A 26,135-nucleotide genomic window follows, 5' to 3' on the forward strand; every position below is an offset into this window, starting at 1 on the left:
ATGTTGGGAATCGGAAAGGAGAAAGAAGAAAAACATTTTGTTTTCCTACTTGAAGCACCTTTTCTGATGAAATGTAGGTTGACACGTCATTCACGCATTTAAACAAATATTTAGTCACTGAGAGTTTCTTCTGATCCAGGCATAGACTAGATGCTAACCAAATCAGAAGACAGTCCTGCCTGGAGAACATTCAATCAAGTGTGACAGCTATAATGAACAAGAAAGCAAACACACAGGAAAATGCAACGTGCCTAGGAATAACGTAAAGGGACAGAGGGGATGAGAGAAGGCCAAAGACGACCTCCGTGAAGCAGTACCAGTTAAGTGGATCTTTAAAAGATCAGAAAGGTGAAGAACCGCGGAAGAACATTCCAGGCAAAGGGTGGAGCAGACAAGAAGGGGCCTGGAGTGCTCAAGGAACTAGAGGGTGTACAAGAGGAGATGGGAAAGGAAATTAGCCAAGGTAACGCACTTGGATTTTATTCAGTGGGAAGATGCCATGATCTGATTTAAGAAGCTGCTCTTAATAGCCAGATATTATTGCTCTGTGTCCTAGATTACTCTAGTGTTTTCTTCACATGCATAAGTGGTGTCTTAACTGGGTGGAGGCTTTGGAGATAAAGGGGGGCCTCTACATAAATATATTTATAAATATATAAATCAAGTGCTCTCCCCAGGTGTGGGCTCTGGGGATTTGGCCCGACACTGGGCTGTGTGCGATTGGAGGAGGGAACTGCCGGAGGGAAGGGAAGAGGTTCTGCTGAGGTGCTACTGACCCCGGAGGTGCAGAGCCCTGCACTCCACCACTCAGCGTTCAACAAGCAGTTACTGGGCGTCTCCACGCCCGGTGCTGCACACTGGGGAAGCAGGTAGGGAGGACAGACACAGCCTTTTCCCCGGGAGAACCCCCCATCACAGCACCTCTCCCCCACCAATTACCACCCAGGCAAGGGGTGGTCTTCCCCCGGCCCCTTCACCTTCATTTTCCCCAAGTGCAGAAGGGAGGGCAGGAGAAGAGAAGGGAGGAGAGGAGAGAGCCAAGAGCCTCCTTCACTCCCACCCTGCACCTCCTACACGTGGCTCTGGACACGGGGAACCACCCAAGGTCAAGTCTGACACCTTGAAAAGATAACCGCTCATGGGGGATCCAAGGACAAGGCTTGTTACATCCCATAACCTTCACACAAAAGGAAGCACACAGCTGTCAGACCGGCTTAATATTTCACTCCTCTATGTCTATGGTAAAGCCACGTGCAGGTGAGGCTACGCGTTAGGGCTGTGCTCTCGAGCTTTAGTCTTTAAAAAAACAAGATTGCGCCGACCAGGTAAACGAGCTACTTCCAGCTTGGTTTTAGAAAAAAATGGAGAATTTTCAGGTACGATCAAATTTTGTTTTTATACAAAGCAGCAGAACCATTCATTCTGTTAAAATTCTGGAAAGGGATTATTTCCTGATGTTTTGTTCCCAGCAAGTCTCATTCACTCAGTGAATCTAGTATTGGGCTGAATGATCACGATTATACTCCTCACTGCAATCTATTGCCAACGATCAGCCCACCATATTCTTAGCAGCTTTATCTATTTGTAAAAGTCAACTAAATGTCAGTAGTGTAAAAGGTTAGAATAAACATTTACAGAGTCTGCCTAAGTATTTGTCGTCCGCTGAACCTTCTGGAAAGAAAATGCAGCTTTGCTTAATTTAAAACAAATCCATCATTTCTCCAAACTTGATGAGAATCACCAAAATAAACCGTCTTGCGTACAGCATGATCCTGCTTTAGGTTTTAGAGAAAATGCACTTGACACAGCAGGGGAAAGGGCCTATTAAATTATAGTATATGATACAAAAAATAGGAGTCCCCAATTTTGCCCTTTCATTTAAAATGTTTGTTGGAGTGTGCTGTGCTTTCACTTTAAAAGACGTAGAAAGCAAGAAATCTCTACTCTTCATTTCAATAGTATCACATTTACCAAGTGACAAACGCATAATATAACAATTTTCCATAAGCTGAAGTTAATTCCCAAACAGAAACTGCCTTCGAGAAAAGAGAAAATTTAGAAAATGATTTGTTATGAGACTTATCTTGTCAGGATTAGAACATAAATTAGTTAAAAATGTAAGCATTTTTATGTGTCTTTTCCTGCACCGAGGCGGTCATAGGCTTTTATTTTTAAGAACTGACTTGTGGCACAGTGGCCCAGCTGTATATACAACGGCCATTTAAGCAAAAATAACAACAACGAACTCATCACTCTCTGCTGTTTTGGTAAAGAAATGAAAATCTCACAAATCCTGGTCGAGACTGCAGCAAAGACCCCCAGGAGACAAGAGTCTCCCTGTTTCTGATCCCACTGCGGCTGAGGGTTTCTGTGCGCAGGCCATGGGCCCAGCTTGCTCTAGCTGTCACTACATTTGCAGCTGCAGAGTAAATTTTTGGATTTACATCTTAATACGGGTGCTGGGTGCTAACATTTGAAACTGAATGATGAGGTCACCAGTTACTCCTTCTAGAGACACTTTCCTTTCCAGGCACCTATTCAGCACACGGTCCTCTGAGACCTCTCTGGCCACTCTGTCCGTGACCTTTGCTGATGTCTCTTCCAGACTTCTGAGTGACAGTGTGTCCTGGACCCAGACCTCAGCCTCCTCTCTGTAATTCAAATGAACATGTCAGCCTTCAAATCTCACCCAAGCTCCAGATTCATATACTCAATCGCCTGCTAGACATTTCCACCTGGATGTCCATTAGCCATCTCAAACTTGACTGGACAAAACAGAACCATCAAGCCCTCTATGTCTGAGTAAGAACTGCACCACCAATCACCTAGTACTCAGGCCAAAATCATCCATCACGTCCCATAGATTCCAAATCCAAAATATATCCCAAATTCTATCGCTTCTCACCATCTACACCACATAACCCCAGTCCAAGCCACCATCGTTTCTCATCAAGACAACAGCTACAGTCTCCTGACCGGTCTCCCTGCCTCCATTCTTGCTCCTAACAATCCAATCTTCACTTAGCAGAGTGAGCTTTCTAGAACTGTAAATCGAATGGTATCATCCCTCTTAAAATTCTCCAGTGGCTCCTATTATACTTAGACTAGACCCTCTCCACCCTCAGTTCCCTGCATTCTCCTCCATCTTACTACAGCGTAGCCCACTGGACTTCCTTCAGTACCGTACTTATTCCTCGGCTCAGAGCCTTTGCTCTTAACGCTTCCACCTTCTTGGAATTCTCTCACTGCAGATCTTCACTTGGCTCACCACAGATCTTCATTTGGCTGTCTCTTCATCCCCTGCCAGATGACAACTCCAACTTCTCCTCCTTTGAGGGCTTCCGTGACGCTAAACTAAAGCAGCCCCACCCCACCCTGCCATCACTTTCTATTACATTACCCTATTTGGTTTGCTCCACAGAAATTACTATGTGACCCATTCTCAACCAATCAAATGGACCACTACTATTAAAGCATCTAACCGGCTAAGACAGAAGCCATATAAATGCCAAGACCTAATTGCATGTTATGCAAACCTGCTGCAATTTATGAAAGGAACCTGGATGGGACACACACTCCACATACATTACAACTGAAAATAAGGTAACCCAGCTTTGCCATGGAAGTCTCTCGCAGAGCAGTGCTAATTGCATGGGAGCAGTGTAGCTAAATAACTTACCAGGATCACATACAAAAAAATAACAGCAGATGGTTCTTACATTTTTATAGTTAAAATTAAAAAACAAAAAAGTCAAACCACCAGAATTCCTATCAAGTGATTGAGAGCAAAGTGTCTGTGAACTATATGGCCTGTCTGTTAACACATTTGACCTGTTACCCAACAACTGTTCCCCATCCTGGAAGGAATATTACTCTGGGAGACAGAAGAAAGCAAAAGACCCACTTAAAGTTTTAGAAAATGGGCACCAGGAGAGAGGTTAAGGAAACTGAAATTAATTATGCCCAAGAAGAGATAATCAAGAGGTAATCTAATAACAATCTCTGAGACCAACCAAGGGTTGTGACCAAAGGGGGCCAATGATTTAAATGATTTTTCTTCTATCTTTATTAAGAAAGAAAGAAACAGGAAAAAAAGACTTAAATTTCCACAACAAGATTTAAACTCACTCTGTGGGATTATCTTCAGACACTGAGTAGAGGAAGTGATTACTGAGAATATCACTAACCTCTCCATCCCAGGTGTTTGCGTGACTTCACTCCTGAAAGTACAGAATATGACAAGTTCTTCCTGTGCTGACCACCTTCTCACTACTGTCCACCAACACCATCACCAGCCACTGTGATCCAAATCCTTTTATATTTTATCTCTTTTAATTCTCACAGTAACTCCATGAGGTAGGTATTATTATCTCCATTTCACAAACTGGAAAACTAAGGCCCAGGCACATCACCAGCTCTATTACTTTGGGGAAATTACTTTAAGTCTCTAATTTCAAGTGTTCTTCCTTTACATCATGCTGTTTTCCTAGGTAGCTAATGATTTACTGGAAAAGTAGGAGACACATGGAACAGCAGATGTTAGGACTAACATGAAAGATGGAAGCAAAGCGATTAATGAGGCAACAAAAGACAGAGAGCCCTACCATAGCCTACAGAAGTCGAGACAGCGTTAACCATGAAGTTGGGATTGACAGGAACCCAATGAGGAAAGAAGGGCTTAAGATCAGGAAAGAAGGACAAGACTGGCAAGAAACACGGTGGGCATTATGCACATGGCAAGGCTTCCTTGCAACAGAAGGAATTAAAAACAGGTGAAAGCCAACCAGAGGCAAGGAAAAGGCAGATGTAAGACTTGTTATGAAAAGAAGGAGTTATTAAGAAAAATTCTAAAATTTTTCAGAGCCAAAAGGTCCTTGGTCCAAACCCAGCATTGTGTTTTACAGACAAACAAATGAGATTGGGAGAGGGTAGATGACCTGCAGAAAGTCACCCAGCCAGTTAGGTGGCTAGCAGGTCTGTGCCTGGAATCCAGACCTCCTGGCTCCCTGTGTCATGCTCTGAGAGTTCTGGCTTTAGAATCAATTGCTCTCTCTGAACATCAAGGAAACAAGCATGAGCCTCTGGTACTTTTTTCCCCTGCTTTCTTCCCCATCAATTCTAAATTATTTCCAAATATACAATTGATTAGTTCAACAAAGAGTTCTTGCTATGAGAGCTGGAGCAGTACAGCAGGAGAATTAGAATCATGGCCTCTCAGAGTTAACAGGAACTTGAGAGTCAGCCCATCCAATGCCCTCTCAATGCACAGCTCTCATCTCCACAGCCCTGCGAGGCAGCAGGGAACCTGCACGAAACTCAACTAGCTCCAAATGTTAGAAAGTTGTGTTCTTGTATCGATTTAAAATCGGCATCCCTGAAGCATCAGACCTGGCGCTGTCCTCCAGAACAAGACAGACCAAGGCTCTTGGCCTACATTTACATGGCAGTTTTTTTTCACTTTGGGAGCTAAGTGTTCAACATCCAAATCTCTTTTCTCTGAGAGAGAAAGGCAGATGTGCTTCCTTCCGGAAAGGTGTATGGATTTGTCTTGAATTGAAGGACTCCAAAGACGTCCAAGGTTAAGACATCAGTAAAACATTATATTAGTTTGCACAAGAATAAATCAAATAAGATAAACTCATAAACTGTCCAGGGCTTGGCAAACAATCTGAAAGAATGTTTCTAAAACATTAACTAAAAAGCAGGAAGCCTTTGGGTTAATGTTGATACTCATGTTTTTATTGACACAAATATTCTGCCAGAATAAGTTTTGTTTTGTGTTGTTTATTGAAATACAGCTCACATACCATGAAATTCACCCCTTTACTAAGCAAGTACAATTCAGTGGTTGTCAGAACATCCACTAGGTTGTGCAACCATCACCTCTGTCTAATTCCAGAGCATTTTCACTCCCCTAAAGAGAATCTCTGTACACATTAGCAGTCACTCCCCAGCCTCTCAATTCCCCCTGCCCTGGGAAACCACTAAGCTACTTCCTGTCTTTACAGATTTGCCTGTCCTGGAATCATATGATATGTAGCTTTTTGTGACAGGTTTCTTTTACTTATAATGTTTTCGAGGTTCATCCATGTTGTAGAATGAACCACTTCATTCACTTTCATGACTGAATAAAATTCCACTGTATGCATTTACCACATTTCATGGATCCATTCACCAATTGATGGACATTTGGGTTGTTTCCAGTTTTGGGCTATTGTGAGTCCTGCTAGGAACATTCATGTAGAAGTTTTTACGTAGACATATATTTTCATTTCTCCTGGTAATGTAACTAGGAGTGGAATTTCTGGGTGATATAGTAACTCTATGTTTAACTTTTTGAAGAACTGACAAATTGTTTTCCAAAGTGGCTATACCATTTTACATTCCCACCAGCAGCATATCAGGGTTCTAATTTCTCCACATCCTTGTCAACACTTGTAATTATCTGTTTTCTTTATTATAGCCATCCTAGTGGGCAGGCAGTGGTATTTCTTGCTGATATCGGGAGAATTTTTTAAATTGACACTTACATCATAAAATTTATATTAATTTATATTATGGACACAGAGATGTTCCCAGGCATTGTAACACATTGCTGTGCTGTTAACATTTATAAAATGGCCTGGAATGAATCATCTTATGAAAACTATAAATTATACACATCCACATGCTTTAAGAAAGAGAACAGTGGACCAGGAGGAGGGGACTTATAAAAGGATTTATAACGGTGTTTCTGTACTCCTCACTCCAGTAGCCAATACTTAATGTTGCCCAAAGAAGGCTGCCTACCAAAATATAGTGGAAATGAAGCCAAATACACTTGGGTATAATTCCCATTTCTCTGAGGCTCAGTTTCCTTGTCTGTAAAACAGAGTCAATATTATCCACAATTCAGGCCTCCTGTGAGGATTAGATGTGCTCATGCAAGTAAAGGATCTAGGGCAGCGCCTGGTGTTACAGAAGATGCTCAAGACATGGTCAGTGTTATTCTGTTACGAAAAATTTGAGCCAATTTTCACCGGGCATTTGTACTGCAAACTTACTCAGCAGTGACCCTTTAAAGGAAGGGATGCTAATAAGTGATAATCATTTATCATGTACCAGCTCCGAGACTTGGCATGCCGGTGCCCCTACCACACCCAAGTGCCAAATCACACCTCAGGCATCTAGGCCCCCAGGTCTGCGACTCGTGAGCTCTGCTCCACAGAGCACGGGGGCCACTTAATTTCCAGGGGTCCTCGAAAAAGTTACTCTGTGCTAAGGCCATCTCCTACACTCTTTAAAAATAAATAGAATTTCCATGTTCAGTCATAAAGCTTGTTCAGGAAAGCAGAGGAGCTGTGTCTGGTACGGGCACTTGTAGACCCACCAGCTTTGCTATTACAGATTTGGACCCTCCTGGAAACATCTGTGATTATACCAACTGCAAACCTAAAGTAGACGCTTCCAGGGTCCTGACCATATCCCCTCCATCTTCACCATTTCCACGCACACTGGCCTGACCTCCAGCATCTGCATCTCTGCCTGAGGGCTCTTCTGGCGCTGGAGCCCTCTCTGTCACCCGCAGCAGGCCAGAAGGACCTCCCCAGCACCAGCCCAGTGGTCTTCAACCAGTGACTGACAGAAGTTGGGGTAAACACTTCAGCTCCCTCACCCAGGGGTGGAAGGGGAGGGGAGAGTGACTCTGAGGCAGGTATTGCAAACTGGCTCCCAGGGTTCCCCACTGGGATGGAACTCCCATTGCACGTGGTGGTAACCTGGCGTGATGACACGCTCTCTGTTGGTTTCCTTCTCTTCCCTGTCTCACTTCTCCACTCTTCATCAGTGTGTCCAGGAACCACTTCCCAAAGAAACTTGAATTTGAATCCGTTCCAGTGTCTGCTTCTGGGAAGGTTCAAAGTAAGGCAAAATCCCAGACATTGTTGCTCTTTCAATCAGTAAGTAGGTCCTAAGAGATTCGGGGTTTGTTGAATCACTGTCAAATATGGAGCCATCACATTTGGTTGATGTCCAGACCAGGGACGGGGGGTGGGTGAGTGGAGATTGAAATCCTTATGAAAATTTAACAGGGTGTGGGTTTGGGACGCTGTCCTAGAAAAAGAGGTGACTTTTTCTTCATCAAAAGGTGCTGGTCACTTGCCAAGCCTGGGTCCATGGGGCCACATCTGCCCAGAGGATTACCAATTTCTCGCCTACACAAATGAGGGCTCCAGGCTCCTGAAGATCCTGACCTAGCAGAGTGTCTTGTACATAGCGGTACAGGGTAGGTGCTAAGTAAAATTCTGCTGCTGCTGCTGATGACTAATGCCTGCAGACGAGCATGCAGGGTGCCAGGACGCCGTGAAATGGTGCTGGGGTGCTGGAGGGAGGGACGGAATCCATACTCATTGTCTCTCTCCAGAGTATCAGAAACATCAGTTGTTACTGACCATACTCGTGCCCCACCTCCAAGATTTTAGCAGTCATGGAGTTGCCCTATCTTTTTCTGCATCCCTTCACTCCTCTTTACCCCATCACCTACCTTCCCGTGTATCTGGAACTGGCCTGCAAATTCCCAGAGCAGAAAGAAACCTCCCTGTGCCAAAGCATCCCATACCCAGCAGTGACCAGCTCTTTCCCATCACCGTTACATCCTCTCCTGGGTCCACCAATCTGCAAATGTAGTCTCACAAGGAAACCCTGAGGCCAATCAGCCCGATTGTTCCCGTCAGCTGAACCCTCCAGCTCCATCTTCTCGCCACTCCACTGCCTGGCCCCATCTACGCTGGGATGACTCTGTGACCGGGGATAGAAATGCTAAGCCAGAGCTGGGCGCAGACATTCCCATCTCCCTCCCCACACTGGCTCTGTGCCCCAGGGAAGGAGCTTGGTGCCAGTTCTGGCCAAAGCCAAGGCTGTTCCCAGGAGAGGCTGCAATAAAACTGACGTCCGTGAAGCCAGTGGAAGCAATTGGCTTCCACTGGAGTTGCCAAGGCAATGCCAACCTCTGCACGTCTTGAGAATGAACAAAGGCAACACACAAGCATGAATCTTGTAAGCCTTCTTCCTGTAGGGAACCAGCCTCAAATTCTTTCCTTTCTGCCGAAAGTCCTGTGCATGGACACACAAGCACTGTCAAAATCACAGACAGCTACGAAAAAACACTCTGGGAAGGCAAAGTGCCCAAGTGGCAATGAAGAAATTCCAAATTATTGCCTGGCTAATGGACAAAATGAAGACAGAAGCGTTACTTTTGTGAGAGAAATTAATGGGATCTGTGTTTCAAAAATAAGGTTCTTATTTGTATGTGATTTTCATTTCTTATCAAAATACAATGAACCCAGTCGTTGCCCTTCAGCTGTTCTGTACCCTAATCTACCAAGACGTAGAGATTAGGAGAGAGAGGAATTGATTCTACTCTAGGACCTCGTCCCACACATACTTTGTGACCTTAAACAATTTACCTATATTTTCTGGGTCTCTTCCTCTCTGACAAGTGAAAGATTGGCTGTTTCCAGCTCTAACATGTTGTAATAGTAATGAGGACCACAGCGGTTCTGGAATTTTTCCCTTTAAGAGTGGCTTCTGTCTTGACCACATAGGGCATGAGAGGAGGTAATCTTTAAACTGGAGTGAGCTCAATGTTCTATATACTTGGAGAAATGAATAAAAGTTGCTGCTGTAGTTGTTTCAGGAGATCTGATTTTCTGCCAAGTCAATTCGTGGGGAATAAAAAAATCAAACCTTTCTCACTGGAGAGAAGGTGAAAAGCTATTTCATTGAAGGGAGGGTTTATTTTGCCAAATGAAAGAGAGCAAAAACGACTCCGAGTCTTCCTTCTGGGGCACGCTGCCCTGGTGGCAGCTTCCTCGTGAGGCACTGGGCAATCCAGTCCAACTGCCACTCTGCAAATCTCTCCCAGTGATGCCAAGACTCCTGGTGGCATCTCCAACAACACGGAAGCCACATGGTTAACACATACATGTTCTCGTCCCTTTAGTTAAAAAATGAATTATAAAAACTTTTCCCCAGACCTGCACTTGACTAGGTATGGGGCGCACAGAGACTTCTGATAAACGTGCACTGCAAATATTCACTACAAATAGAACTAATATTCTACTAATTTTTTCACTCTTCATAAACAGCTTACATAATTGTGATTTTCCCATGCATTGGACAGCAGTTTTGCTTTTATGGTATATTCAGGTCCCTCATCTCCATTTCTTCCACATGATTTTGGTGGCTGGGCAGGAATATTAGCTTCCCTTTCCGAAGAATAACTTTCCATGACCATATGCAAAGCAACAATTTGAGCTGAGACTGGGATCCAGAATTCCTGGTTCCCAGCCAAGCCTTCTACCCATAACACCATATTGCATCTTGTCATTGATCCTCCAAGAACATAGTTAGTCTCCAACTACAGATTTTCTAAGAATTCCGCACATTTGAGTTTAGAACGCAGTATAACTTTGCTTTTAAGGTTTTAACCTTGCTTTTACATATTACTGAAAAAACGACTCCCATACATTACAGAAAAGAATGTCCCACAAAATAGAATGCTTCCATTAACCAAAACCAGCACCAGTTGTTAAGTTTGGGGTAGCTATGTTATAGTGGGCATCTAGGGCGCCAGCCCCGTTGAATTAGAGAGCATTAGCACTATAAAGGGGAGCTGCTCCATGCAAGCTCATTAGATCTTCCACATCCAGCGAAGCCTCGAATGGACAGGCTGGAACTCAGGATGCATAAGGCTCATGCATCCCAATCTAATGAAACTATATCGTCATCTAGGAGAACAGAAGTTTGACCCATGGAAGCAGACTTACCCAGTTAGCAAATGAGGTACTTGGGACACAACAACAACAACAACAACAACAAAAAATGTTTTGTTGTTGTTTTAAAGATTCAGTGTTACTGAATTCAGCCACAATTGTGTATTCAGCAAGCCTAAAAAAAGCTGTTTTAAGTGCAGTGGACACAGAAGGCTTGCATCTTTTAAAAAATTTAAATTTTACTTGGAGGATAGGGCACCATATTTGTCAGCACTTAAGGCACTGGAAGGTCTGGGTGACCACAAACAAGTTGGGATTTAAAGAGCAAAGTCTCCCAACACTTCCTTCTGCCTGCCCACGCCGCTCCTCCTGACTTGAAGTTCCACCATGTGAACCATTAACGGATCAGACAACAAGAGAAACTAGTATGGTTCCAGAAGGCTGTTAGAAATAGCTTTCTAGGGGCTTCCCTGGTGGCGCAGCGGTTGAGAGTCCGCCTGCCGATGCAGGGGACACGGGTTCGTGCCCCGGTCCGGGAAGATCCCACATGCTGTGGAGCGGCTGGGCCCGTGAGCCATGGCCGCTGAGCCTGCGCTCCACAACGGGAGAGGCCACAACAGTGAGAGGCCCGCGTACCGCAAAAAAAAAAAAAAAAAAAAGAATGTCCCCAGCTCTCTCACTGGACCTCTTCTCTTCTCCTTTGCACCCTCCTCTTCTGTACTCTCTCCCATGGGAGAGCTCAATCACTTCCATAGTTTCAACCATAAGTTGTGTGCAAAAGGCTCACAAAAGTCCCCTCCTAACTCTGAACCTCTCACCCATGTTACCAACTGTTTGATTAAAACCTCCAACTAGATGTCCCCAAATACCCTATACAATGGATGCTGACGAGAGAATCCATTGCCTTCTTCATCCTCATCTTCTCCCCCACCACCTTTTTCTACCCCTGTCCCCAATTATCTAAACTGAAAAGCTCAGAGTCATCTTGCCCACAGCCCTCCCTCATCACTGTCACCCAGACCATTGCCACAGAACAGTGGTTCATTTCTTTAGCCTATCTCTTGCTTTGCGTCTCAGCTATCATTACTTTTTGCCTACACTTGTGTAAGAGCCTTCTAGGTGGTCTACTTGTCTCGCCTCCCTCCAGTGCATTCTACATCCTTTGCCAAATCCATCTACCTTTGGCCCTGCTCCTAAAAGATGGCACTCAATTACTTGCTAGGATGACCTACTATACATAAGTTTGATGCTTTCCACAATGCGGGACCAACTCAGAGGTGGGTCCTTCCCTGCCCAACACTCCAGTGACGTGCTCACAGCAACTTCCCTGCATCCACCTCACTGCTGCAACTGTTCCCTCTAACTGGAATAACAACCTGATACCTTTACCTTGTTATCTGTCAAAGCACTACCTATTCTCTAAGATTCAAATGTTATCTCTCCCACGATAAAGCCTTTTCTTGAGCCTCTCAAATAGATGCCTGCTCTCTCTCTCACACTTCATATCTCTCCTTTTCCCTCCCCCTCTCTCTCTCTTTCTCTCTCCTTTGAACTTCCATAGCACTTTCATATGCTTCCAGGAGGACTCTGATCTCAGATCACAAGCTACTTCATATTACAGTCACCCAGAAGCACCACGTTATAAGAAAGCAGGATCCACGGTCAGAGATTAGGGTGAGAGAGAGAGAACTTACTTCAGTGACTCTCACCTGCCAAACCCTGTGCTTTGCCTAGGTCATCACATAGATTTCTCACAATTACTCTCTAATATAACTATCACTCCTTGCATTTTACAAGTGACGAGGTCAGGTTCAGAGAGGTCCCTGACTTGCACAGGGTCACAAAGCCTGTATTATATTTGCTTCACACGGTATCAGTAAGAACCAACTAACAAAAAGCATACAAAATCACTTTACAAATTGCAAAGTACTGTACACATATTTGTTATTAGTGTTATAACCTATATTACCCTTCTATAGACTTTTAATTATTTAAGGACATGTTTTCTACTTTACCCGTCTTTGGATTCCTGGCAATATTTATAATAATTATTTAAAGTGCTTAAATAGTTGCTTAATTAAATTGGATTTCAGGTGCCATGTCTTGAATTAACTCCAAAATAAAAGTTGCCATTTATTGAGCAGGTGTGTGGGCCAGACATAGACCATCTCTAATCTCCAAAGCAAGGCTGGAAGGCTGGTATTACTGTCTCATTTTACAGGTGGGAAAATCAGAGTTCAGAGACAATCAGGAACAATCACACAACTAGTAAGGAGCAGAAGAAGGAGGGTTGGATTTCAAAGCTCATGATTCCCGCCCCCCCATTCCAGACTCCCAATCACAAAGATCCAGTTCACCTAAACACCAACACAATCCAACAATGTTTCTGCATCAGAGATGATCCCCATCCCTTAGGAGCACAGAAACATTATTTTCTCTCTTGTACCCACAAGCACTGAGAGCCCCCTCTCAGATTCCCCTCAATATTACCACACAGCTGGACGTATTTCATATATTGTTACAGATTCAGAGTTTCTCTTCTCACTGCTTTATTCAACAAATATTAACAGACTCCTTCATGTGCCAGGCACTGTTCTAGACACTGGGAATGTAGTGGTGATGAGACATGAGTTCCCTGCTTTTATGGGGCTTTTATTTGAATGGAGTGGGAGGAGACAGGCAATAAGCAATGAAGTCATAACAGAGATCCTTTCTGCTAGTGTTCTGACGTGATGGAAATACAGAGGGTCAGGAGGACGGCTCAGAGCATGTGACATCAGAGTGGAGGCTAGGAGGCTTGTGAGCCACGGGAAGGATGAGGGGCAAAGTACTCCAGATAGAGGCAACCAAGACAGTGCGTCCTTGAGTTAGCAGGAGCTCAGTTTGCTGGAAAGTGGGCTGGTGTGTTTGGAGAGCAAGGAGCAGGGTGGTATGAGATGATAGGGGAAGAGCCAGGTGGGAGCTTGGTGCTAGAAAGCCCTGTAGCACATCCTTGTAATGTACTCTTTTTTTTTAATTTTTTTTATTGAAGTATAGTTAATTCACAATGTTGTGCTAATTTCTGCTGTACAGCAAAGTGACTCAGTTATACACATATATATTTTCTTAATATTCTTTTCCATTATGGTTTAATTCAAACCTATGTTCATAGCAGCATTATTCACAATAGCTAAACATGGAAACAACCTAAAAGTCCATTGCCAGATGAATGGATAAAGAAGATGTGGTACATATATACAATGGAATATTACTCAGCCATAAAAAAGAACAAAATCATGTCATTTGTAGTAACATGAATGCAACTAGAGATTATCATACCTTTTAATGTACTCTTAAGCAAAGGAATGGCCTGACTTGGCTTCTGCTTTTAAAAATATTACTCTGGGTTCCCTGGTGGCGCAGTGGTTGAGAGTCCGCCTGCCGATGCAGGGGACACGGGTTCGTGCCCCAGTCCGGGAAGATACCACATGCCGCGGAGCGGCTGGGCCTGTGAGCCATGGCCACTGATCCTGCACGTCCGGAGCCTGTGCTCCGCAACGGGAGAGGCCACAACAGTGAGAGGCCCACGTACCACAAAAAAAATATATATATATTACTCTGTATGCTCTGTGGGGACTTAGTGTTTGGGGAGGGAACATGAAGTAAAAGAAACATGAAGACCACTTAAGAGGCCATTTAGAAGTCCACAAAGAAAGGGGGCAACTTGGGTGGAGTGGGCAATGGAGATGGAAAGAGGGCGGGTAGGGGGGTGGGGACGCATGGTGCAAACGTGGATGACAAAGAACCACACAATGGACTCTTGCAAATGTCCATGAGTCAGATACGATGATCGCCATGCAAGAGTCACAGGCCTCAGATCACTTAAAGTCAGCCCGACATCAAGGCTGACCAGGCCAGGAAGGCTTCACTCATCCTTATCTCAAAACACTCTTCAGAGATTGCCTCTCCTCTTTCAGCCTCCAGGTTCAAGCACGCCAACGGGAGAGTCATCCAAATAGTCCAGAAATCAAGGTGAAGAGAGAGCCCGAGGGACCAAGTACCTCAAGTCAACATCTTTCATGCCCACAACGATCCCATGGAAGAGGTGCTATCATACACCCCCCCATATGACAGGGAGGGCAGAGTCCTCAACATCACTCAGTTGGGACATGGCACATCCATAATTGAGCCCAGGTCTGTCTGAGCCCATTGCCCACACTCCTCCAACCACACCACGTACAGAATCCAGACTTCACTGCAGGGACAATGAACTTCAGAGTATCTGGAGTGACTGTGAGTTGATAACACCCACCCCTGAAACTACTCTGGGTTCTCCTCCTTAACTTCCATTTCCTCCATTTTTTTCAAAATTTTCTAGGTATGGGACTTCCCTGGTGGCGCAGTGGATAGGACTCCGCACTCCCAATGCAGGGGGCCCGGGTTCGATCCCTGTTCAGGGAACTATATCCCACATGCATGCTGCAACTAAGGAGCTGGTGAGCTGCAACTACGGAGCCCGCCTGCCGCAACCAAGACCCAGCACAACCAAATAAATAGTAAAAACTAAAAATAAATAAAAATTTTCTAGGTAAAAAATATTTTCATTTATTTAACATATAATTATTGATGTTCTCTTGTGTCAGGCAACCTGCTAGGTCAATAGTGAGGAGGACACAGTTCCTAAGGACCAACAGTCCAGGGTCTGATGGGGGAGGCAAAGAAGCAGGAAAGGAAGGTGATTTTTCTCTCCTAGGTTCTTTAAACTCCATGAATGGTAAGGTTAAACGGATACTGGAGATCTAGCTGATATTTTCAGGGACTTCACTGCTTTGGTGCCACACTGGCCTCATTATGTTGATAACTTCTCATTCCATTTTATTATTCTGTAGGAGTTCCGTCTAATAAAAAAATGTGTCAGCTTAAAAAATGCAAAGTCTCGGGCTTCCCTGGTGGCGCAGTGGTTGAGAGTCCGCCTGCCGATGCAGGGGACACGGGTTCGTGCCCCGGTCCGGGAGGGTCCCACGTGCCGCCGAGCAGCTGGGCCCGTGAGCCATGGACGCTGAGCCTGCGCGTCCGGAGCCTGTGCTCCGCAACGGGAGAGGCCACAACAGTGACAGGCCCGCGTAACGCAAAAAAAAAAAATGCAAAGTCTCAGACAAAGCAACTCTTTTCTATTTTAAGCAGCCTTCAGAATGATAGCAGGGCTAAGAGCACCTCACCAGACAGGTGAGCACAACGCTGGGAAGGGTAGTAAGACAGACTGCTTGTCAGCTGCTGGACCCAGGCACCATGGGGAGCAGAAATCATCTCCTTGGATCCCAAGACAGCCCCATGGAGTACAGAATATTAGGATGCCTGATTTACAGTTAGAGAAACTGAGGCTCAGGGTGGGAAGGTTGCCCAGTAACTAAGTGTGGGATGGAACATGGGCCGTGTTCTGAACCCATCTTCTGTTCTGCTAAGGCCAGGGTGGGACTTTGCAATGACTAAGGGATTAGAAATATGAGACTGGACTGATGGACCTAGCTTTATTTTGTCTGGAGGAGAGAAATCTTGGAGGGTGATTCATGATAGCAAATTCAGGTTAGTTTTTAAACAAATTGAGACAGCTGCTCTCCATCTCCTGTGAGGGTAAAAGAAAAGACTCTCACGCTCAACCTGACAGGTGAAGTAGATAAAGAACGTCCAGACAGTGGGGTCTTGCTGGACCCTGACAAGCTCTGGTGTCCCCTCTAATTGTTTGCCAAACCACAAATGCTTCCTCTTAATCCTACTCTTTCTTCAAGGACCATTTCACATCCCACCTGCTGAGAAGTCTTTTTCTCTGGTTATTTTCTTTTTCTTTTGAGAATATATGTCTTCTCCCTAATTGAATGGCAACTCTCTGGAGGGAAGGAGCCAGGCCTTACCCAACCCCCTAGGTCTCTGATGAATTTCTCTGGAAAAGGCAAATGGAGATAGTGGTTCTAAAAGTTGCCATCTGAGCTGTCTGGAAAGGTCTACTTTCCACGCTGGTGAACCCCAGAATGCCCTTTCTACATCAATTCCATATCTGGGATTGAGGGCAATGCTGTAATGAAAGAAGAGCCAGGCCAGCCGAAACTTTCGATGTAAATAATAGCAACCATTTGAGTAGGTCGGAAAGATCTGAGACGGGGAAGGGACTTCCGGCCTGGAGTCTATGGGCTGAATCTCCAGTTGACCCAAACGACAGGAAATTATTGCTTTTACTCTAAGAGAGCCCGCTGAGAGGCCCCAGGTGGACAAACGTCCCAGGCCTCTCTACCGAGCTCCCTTAATTCAAGAAGCCTCACAAGACGCGGCACCGGAGGGCCCCAAAGTGCTGACTTTTAGATTAATAATCCCCCTTTGATGGGTCTGGAAAGCAGCTGCAACGTTCTTTGCCCTCAGTTTTCTAGCAACATCATGCCCTGAGCTCCAAGACTTCCTGCAGGAAAGCACCTCCCTCCCTGCGTTTCCAAAAAATCAGTGAGTGGGTATTTGACTAGATCTCCTCGGTCTCCACTTTCACAGCCACCTGCTTCCCTTGAGGCACTCCTGCTTGCTCTCCTCCCTCCTCTCCTAGGTAAACCCATCGTCCCGCATCCCTGGTCCTGGCTCCATCTATCCCCTCCCACATGCGTCTCTGCCGGCTCCTCCATCATTAGCTAAGAACATGCCCATGTCTTTACTATTCGAAAACAAACACTCCCATCCACCTTGTTTCTACCTTAACTTTCTGTGCCATCATCACACACCAAGCTTCTTAGAAAAAAGTAGAAAACCCTGCCTGCTTCCTGCCTCTAACTCACTCCTCAGTCTGTGACGGTCCCTGTGCTAAACGGGTACCAGCAAAGGCCTCTCAGTGGGCCCATCAGCAAACCCAGCTGCATCTCCTCCGTCATCACTGTAGAGCCCTTTCTGCGGTGTCTGCCCCCGTGCCCACATCCTGCTTCCAAAAGGATTTCTCCTGCAGCTCTGCATTCTCTTGGCACTCCTCTGACTTCTCTCACTTCTCTTCTTTCACATCATTGGCCTTCCCTAGGATAAGGTTTTTGTCTCCCTTCCCTCTCTAAACCATCTTTTCCCAACTCAGAGATCTGCGTGCTACCATCACAATTTTTGCTGCAGCCATGTACCACCCACTCACTTTTAATTTAGCGTTTTTCTTTAAATCAAGTCATCTTTCCTTAAATACACTTTCAATGAAACTCTCATATTACTATTATAAGTGAAACACTAGTATTAAGTGCTGTAAATAAAAGGCAGTAAAAAATACAATGCCGTATTAATGAATTCTAGCCAGATACCAATCCCTCCCAAGGGCTCCAAACCTAAGACCTGCTCTTTCCTTTCTTTAAAAGGGAAACTCCAAAGTATTCTAGATTAAAGGCTAGCACAACACTGAGGCTTTCTCATTGACAGAATCAGAAGGATTAAAAGAGGAATGAAAAGGAAATAACTTCTCACCATGGGATTCAATGTCATCTAAGGCCATGTCTACATACTGTTTAAAATTATCAACTACCAAGATAATACCCCTACTCAATACTAGGATTAGCTCTTATTCCCCCATGGTTCTCTCCAGGGGACTTACAAGTGTGACTTCTTCAACGGTTGACCATATTTCTTAGCTCCATTCTGCATGTCCTTAGAAAATGAAATTACAGACATAAAATGGAAACAAGATAGAGAGCAAACACCTGAAATGTCAGAACTGGTGCAGAACAGCAGCAATCCATCCAGGCTAGAGCCCAGATCCACCCCAGACGGGGCCATCCATCAGCGCTGGAGGCTGGAATGTGTCCAGAGACTGCCCATCATCAACATCTAATCAATCCATAAGAAACAATACTACAGCCAGCATCTGAAAGGTTTACATGCCAAATGCTGCACCATGCACCTCATATATACGTTCTTTGATATTCACAACACCCTTATGAAGCTGATGCCATTATTAGTCCCAATGGACTAATATGAGGAAACCAACATTTAAAGAAGTTAAGGAACTTGCCAAGGATTTCCAGTAAGTGGCAGATCCAACTTGCACCAAGTGTGTCTATAACTCTAGAGCCCTGGCTCTTAACTCTTCTGCTCCCCTGATGCTCAGACACAAAGCGATTTTAAACCTCATAAACCTCAAAATAATAGCCTGCTGCTCTTAAGCACGATTAAGACAATGGGTTGACACAACAGGAAAACTGTTCAATATGTAATTAAACATAATTACTGGTGTCCTCTAATTGTTTGGGAAAATAAATTTCTCGCAGTTGACACGCTATAATTCTGGTGTGTGCTGAGATAATGTTCAAGTCTTTGCTTCGATCTGTGAATCTCCAGCACATCCACAGATCATTGGTCAGATTTCACGGTGAGTACTAGGGTGGCTCAACGATACCTTCAATATGTAACTTAGAATCAGATAAGGTAGGGCTTGGAGGGATCTTAGCCAGCCCATCCAACCCTGCATTTTATACATGGGGACATCAGGGCCCAGAGAAAAAAACTTCCCAAGAACATGCAGGTCTCTGCCTCCTGCTCAAGTGCTCAGCACACCTCACTGATTAGACAGGTTTATGTCAGACCGCCTAAAGCTGAAAACCTGACTTCACTTAGCAGCTGTGTGACCTTGAGCAAGTTACTTAACCTCTCTGAGCTCGAGTTGGGAAGATAATAAGAGTAACTATTTCATAGGGTTTTGTGAGGATTAAATGAGCTAATATATGTAAATACTTGGAATGCTACCTGGGCACATGACATCTGATCAATACCTTTAGCCATTCATACTACTGCTTTAAATAGTAAGCTACATGGGGATGACAGGCCTTGGAAATACTTTAAAGTTCTCATCAGGGCTGCTATGAACAGCAGTAAGTATGCATTATGTGCTGAGGAGCTCTTAGAGGAGACGGCCAACATCTACTACACGGAGCTCAAACTATGAAGCAAAGGAGTTTAGCCAAGGTTCATTTCAGGAGGGAGAAGGGCACGGGAACCAGACCTTCGTGCCTTGTATTATGCTACTTAAACTCTGCAGGAATGAGCATCAGTGTCAGCTGCCATGATCTCGTGGGTAGACTTGTTTATTTGGGTGATCATGTTTCTAGAAGAGCAAACTCAAAAAAAAAAGTAATATGAGCAAATATTTATTGAACATATACTTAGTAAAAAAGCACTAGGCACTATATAAGATACAAAAAAAATTAGGATAGGGCCATCTAAGGCGAGCTTGGCAAATACAGGTGTACCTCAGAGATACTACAGGTTGGGTTCCACACCACTGCAATAAAGCAAATATCACAATTAAGTGAGTCACACGAATATTTTGGTTTCTCAGTGCATGTAAAAGTTATGTTTACGCTACCATAAAGTCTTCCAACTGTGCAGTAACATTGTGTCTAAAAAAGCCAATGTATATACCTTAATTAAAAAACGCTTTATTGCTAAAAATGCTAACCATCAACTGAGCCTTCAATGAGTCATAATCTTTTTGCAATAGTAACATCAAAGATCACTGATCACAGGTCACCATAACAAATATAATAATAATGAAAAAGGTTGAAATATTAGGAGAAGTATCAAAATGTAACAGAGACAAATGCTGTTGGAAAAATGGCACTGATAGACTTGCTTGACACCGGGTTGCCACAAACCTTCAATCTGCAAAAAACGCAATGGTGTGAAGTGCTTTATCGCAAAGCACAATATTAGGAGGTATGCCTGTCCCTAGACCTATACCCCATTTCTTTCTCATGTCCCACAGCAGACATCACTAATCAATCACAGCACACTTGCCCATAGAGTCCAATACAGCTCAAGTACGGCCTTACAATTCTTCTCAAACCAGTGGTCCACTGCCAGTTCATAAGTGTTGAGTTTTAGGGGATGACAGTATAAGCAGGCAACCCAAGAATGAGGCATGGGACTAAAACTCAGCAGGGTTCAAGGATTATTTTTACTTGGGTTCTTTGGATAAGACAGTTACATTTAAAACAGCTAAGAATACAAAATTCATCTTGTATGTGTTTCAGGGAAAAGGTGCAGAGCATCCAAACAATAATAGGTATAAGCAATATGAGATGCTCTTTTTTATAAGGCTTTTGTAGGAATACACAAGCACTCCAGAAACATTTTCATTCTCCCCAACCTCCCAGAAGAAGACCTAGCAGCATCCATTTGAAAGGTAAGAAACGTGAAGGAACAGAGACTGCAAGGTTCTTGTTAAAGATATCCTGGCAGTTAGCAGCCATCTGGGCCTTGTCCCCTGTATGAACAGTGGGAGGAAAGCTCAGGACCCAGAGAAATGAAACAAACCAGAGGAAGGGGAATCCAGGAATGTGAGTGGCGCTTCCGCTGGCCTGTCAACCAAAGAAGGTGTTGCACAGGCTCCACATATAGAAAGGAAGCATTGAAGTGAGAGGAAAGAGGGAAAGGATTTTTGTTCTGTCCGGGTCCAATCCTGACTGTTAGAAAGAGCCAGTGAGCTCAGTGAAGACGCCACCTCCATGCACAGCACCCCCACAAGAGGCAAGAAGTACAGACCCTACCTGATTCAAGCCAGAAACCTTGTTTAAAAAGTATACCTTGCTTACATTTGTTCGAAGTAGAAATGGAATATTGTAGAGCATACTGACTCAGTAAATGTAAAAAAAAAGGCTGTAACTGAGGCCATGTCTCACATAAGCCATTATCCAGATGGCAAATAATGTTTCCTCTTTAGTGCCAAAGAGATTGATGGGGAGAGGTTCCTGGGAGCGCAGAGCTGGGATGGAGTGCTATGCAGATAGGAGCCTGCTACGGGTGTGCCTGGCGTGGGGGTGGCATATGTGCCCCAGCTACTTGCCAAAGCAGCATTGAGAGAAAGTTGCTTTAAAACATTCAACTGGTAAATAACCTGCTATAAAGAATAAGAAAACCAGACTCCCTCATGCAAGAGCACCAAAATCACAACTGCTGAACGATCATCGACAGGAAGACACTGGAACTCACCAAAAAAGATACCCCACATCCAAAGGCAAAAGGAGAATCCACAATGAGACAGTAGGAGGGGTGCAATCACAATAAAATCAAATCCCAAAAACACTGGATGGGTCACTCACAAACTGGAGAACACTTATACCACAGAAGTTCACCCAGTGGAGTGAAGGTTCCGAGCCCCACGTCAGGCTTCCCAACCTGGGGGTCCGGCAACGGGAGAAGGAATTCCTAGAGAATCAGCCTTTGAAGGTTAGCAGGATTTGATTGCAGGATTTCGACAGGACTGGGGGAAACAGAGACTCCACTCTTGGGGGACACACACAAAGTAGTGTGTGCATCGGGACCCAGGGGAAGGAGCAGTGACCCCATAGGAGACTGAACCACATCTGCCTGCTGGTGTTGGAGGGTCTCCTGCAGAGGCAGGGGGTGGCTGTGGCTCACCATGAGGACAAGGACACTGACAGCAGAAGCTCTGGGAAGTAATCCTTGACATGAGCCCTACCAGAGTCCACCATTAGCCCCACCAAACAGTCTGTAGTCTCCAGTGCTCGGTCGCCTAAGACCAAACAACCAACAGGGAGGGAACCCAGCCCCACCCATCAGCAGACAAGCGGATTAAAGTTTTACGGAGCTCTGCCCACCAGAGCAACACCCAGCTCTACACACCACCAGTCCCTCCCATCAGGAAGCTTGCACAACCCTCTTAGGTAGTCTCTTCCATGAGAGGGCAGACAGCAGAAGCAAGAACTATAATCCTGCAGCCTGTGGAACAAAAACCACATTCGCAGAAAGACAGACAAGATGAAAAGGCAGAGGGCTATGTACCAGATGAAGGAACAAGATAAAACCCCAGAAAAACAACTAAATGAAATGGAGATAGGAAACCTTCCAGAAAAAGAATTCAGAATAATGACAGTGAAGATGATGCAGGGTCTTGAGAAAAAAATGGAGGCAAAGATCAAGAAGAGGCAAGAAATGTTTAACAGAGACCTAGAAGAATTAAAGAACAAACAAACAGAGAAGAACAATACAAAAACTGAAATCAAAAATACACTAGAAGAAATCAATAGCAGAGTAACTGAGGCAGAAGAACAGATAAGTGACCTGGGAGACAGAATGGTGGAATTCACTGCTGTGGAACAGATTAAGAAAAAAGAATGAAAAGAAATGAAGGGCTTCCCTGGTGCCGCAGTGGTTGAGAGTCTGCCTGCCGATGCAGGGGACACGGGTTCATGCCCCAGTCCAGGAGGATCCCACGTGCGGTGGAGCGGCTGGGCCAGTGAGCCATGGCCACTGAGCCTGCGTGTCCGGAGCCTGTGCTCCGCAACGGGAGAGGCCACAACAGTGACAGGCCCGCATACCGCAAAAAAAAAAAAAAGAAGAAAGAAAAGAAATGAAGACAGCCTAAGAGACCTCTGGGATAACATTAAACACAACAACATTTGCATTATAGGGGTCCCAGAAGAAGAGAGAGAGGAAGGACCCAAAAAAAATATTTGAAGAGATTATAGTCAAAAACTTGCCTAACATGGGAAAGGAAATAGCCACCCAAGTCCAGAAAGCACAGAAAGTCCCATACAGGATAAACCCAAGGAGAAACACACCGATACACACAGTAATCAAATTGGCAAAAATTAAGGACAGAGAAAAATTATTGAAAGCAGCAAGGGAAAAATGACAAATAACATACAAGGGAACTCCCGTAAACTTAACAGCTGATTTCTCAGCAGAAACTCTACAACCCAGAAGGGAGTGGCATGACATATTTAAACTGATGAAAGAGAAGAACCTACAGCCAAGATCACTCTACCAGGCAAGAATCTCCTTCAGATTCGATGGAGAAATCAAAAGCTTTACAGACAAGCAAAAGGTAAGAGAATTCAGCACCACCAAACTAGTTCCACAACAAATGCTAAAGGAACTTCTCTAACTGGGAAACACAGAAGAAGAAAAGGACGTGCAAAAACAAACCCAAAACAATTAAGAAAATGGTAATAGGAACATACATATCGATAATTACCTTAAACGTGAATGGATTAAATGCTCCAACCAAAAGACACAGGCTTGCTGAATGCATACAAAAACAAGACCCATATATATGCTGTCTACAAGAGACCCACTTCAGACGTAGGGCCACATTCAGACAGAAAGTGAGGGGATGGAAAAAGATATTCCATGCAAATGGAAATCACAAGAAAGCTGGAGTAGCAATACTCATATCAGATAAAATAGACTTTAAAATAAAGAATGTTACAAGAGACAAGGAAGGACACTACACAATGATCAAGGGATCAATCCAAGAAGAAGATATAACAATTATAAATATATATGCACCCAACATAGGAGCACCTTAATACATAAGGCAACTGCTAACAGCTATAAAAGAGGAAATCGACAGTAACATAATAATAGTGGGGGACTTTAACACCTCATTTACACCAATGGACAGATCATCCAAACAGAAAATTACTAAGGAAACACAAACTTTAAATGACACAATAGACCAGATAGATTTAATTGATATTTTTAGGACACTCCATCCAAAAACAGCAGATTACACTTTCTTCTCAAGTGCACACAGAACATTCTCCAGGATAGATCATATCTTGGGTCACAAATCAAGCCTCAGTATTTAAGAAAATTTAAGAAAATTGAAATCATATCAACCATGTTTTCAGACCACAATGCTAAGAGATTAGAAATGAATTACAGGGAAAGAAACGTAAAAAACACAAACACATGGAGGCTAAACAATACGTTACTAAATAACCAAGAGATCACTGAAGAAATCAAAGAGGAAATCAAAAAATACCTGAGACAAATGACAATGAAAACACGATGATCCAAAACCTATGGGATGCAGCAAAAGCAGTTCTAAGAGGGAAGTTTATAGCTATACAAGCCTACATCAAGAAACAAGAAAAATCTCAAATAAACAAACTAACCTTACACCTAAAGGAATTAGAGAAAGAAGAACAAACAAAACCCAAAGTTAGCAGAAGGAAAGAAATCATAAAGATCAAAGCAGAAATAAATGAAATAGAAACAAAGAAAACAATAGCAAAGATCAACAAAACAAAAAGCTGGTTCTTTGAAAAGATAAGCAAAATTGATAAACCATTAGCCAGACTCATCAAGAAACAGAGGGAGAAGACTCAAATCAATAAAATTAGAAACGAAAAAGGAGAAGTTACAACACACACCACAGAAATACAAAGCATCCTAAGAGACTACTACAAGCAACTCTATGCCAATAAAATGGACAACCTGGAAGAAATGGACAAATTCTTAGAAAGGTATAACCTTCCAAGACTGAACCAGGAAGAAATAGAAAATATGAACAGACCAATCTCAAGTAAGGAAATTGAAACTGTGATTTAAAATCTTCCAACAAACAAAACTCCAGGACCAGATGGCTTCACAGGCGAATTCTATCCAACATTTAACACCCATCCTTCTTAAATGCTTCCAAAAAACTGCAGAGGAAGGAACACTCTGAAACACATTCTATGAGGCCACCATCACCCTGATAACCAAAACCAGACAAAGCTACTACCAAAAAAAAAAAAATTACAGACCAATATCACTGATGAACATAGATGCAAAAATCCCCAACAAAATACTAGCAAAGAGAATCCAACAACACATGAAAAGGAACATAAACCATGATCAAGTGGGATTTATCCCATGGATGCAGGATTCTTCAATATACACAAATCAATCAATGTGATACACCATATTAACAAATTGAAGAACAAAAACCACATGATCACCTCAATAGATGCAGAAAAAGCTTTTGACAAAATTCAACACCCATTTATGATAAAAACTCTCCAGAAAGTGGGCAGAGAGGGAACCTACCTCAACATAATAAAGGCCATATACGACAAACTCACAGCAAACATCATTCTCAATGGTGAAAAACTGTAAGCGTTTCCTCTAAGATCAGGAACAAGACAAGGATGTCCACTTTCACCACTATTATTCAACACAGTTTTGGAAGTCCTAGCCATGGCAATCAGAGAAGAAAAAGAATTAAAAGGAATACAAAGTGGAAAAGAAGAAGTAAAACTGTTGCTGTTTGCAGATGACATGACACTATACAGAGAGAAACCTAAAGATGCCACCAGAGAACTACTAGAGCTAATCAATGAATTTGGTAAAGTTGCAGGATACAAAATTAGTGCACAGAAATCTCTGGCATTCCTATACACTAATGATGAAAAATCTGAAAGCGAAATCAAGGAAACACTCCCATTTACCACTGCAACAGAAAGAATAAAATATCTAGGAATAAACCTACCTAGGGAGACAAAAGACCTGTATGCAGAAAACTATAAGACACTGATGAAAGAAATTAAACATGATACAAACAGATGGAGAGATACACCATATTCTTGGATTGGAAGAATCAATATTGTGAAAATG

The 26,135-nt window shown here is 43.7% G+C and overlaps 1 protein-coding gene across 1 annotated transcript in view; it reads right to left on the reverse strand.

Annotated features, from left to right (window-relative positions):
* Positions 1 to 26,135, reverse strand: part of KIF5C (kinesin family member 5C) — a 163,193-nt gene that overhangs the window by 108,640 nt on the left and 28,418 nt on the right. The gene's annotated exons all lie outside the window — the stretch shown is intronic.

The sequence above is a fragment of the Lagenorhynchus albirostris genome, chromosome 6 (assembly GCF_949774975.1).
Source record: "Lagenorhynchus albirostris chromosome 6, mLagAlb1.1, whole genome shotgun sequence".
Classification (NCBI taxonomy): Eukaryota; Metazoa; Chordata; class Mammalia; order Artiodactyla; family Delphinidae; genus Lagenorhynchus; species Lagenorhynchus albirostris.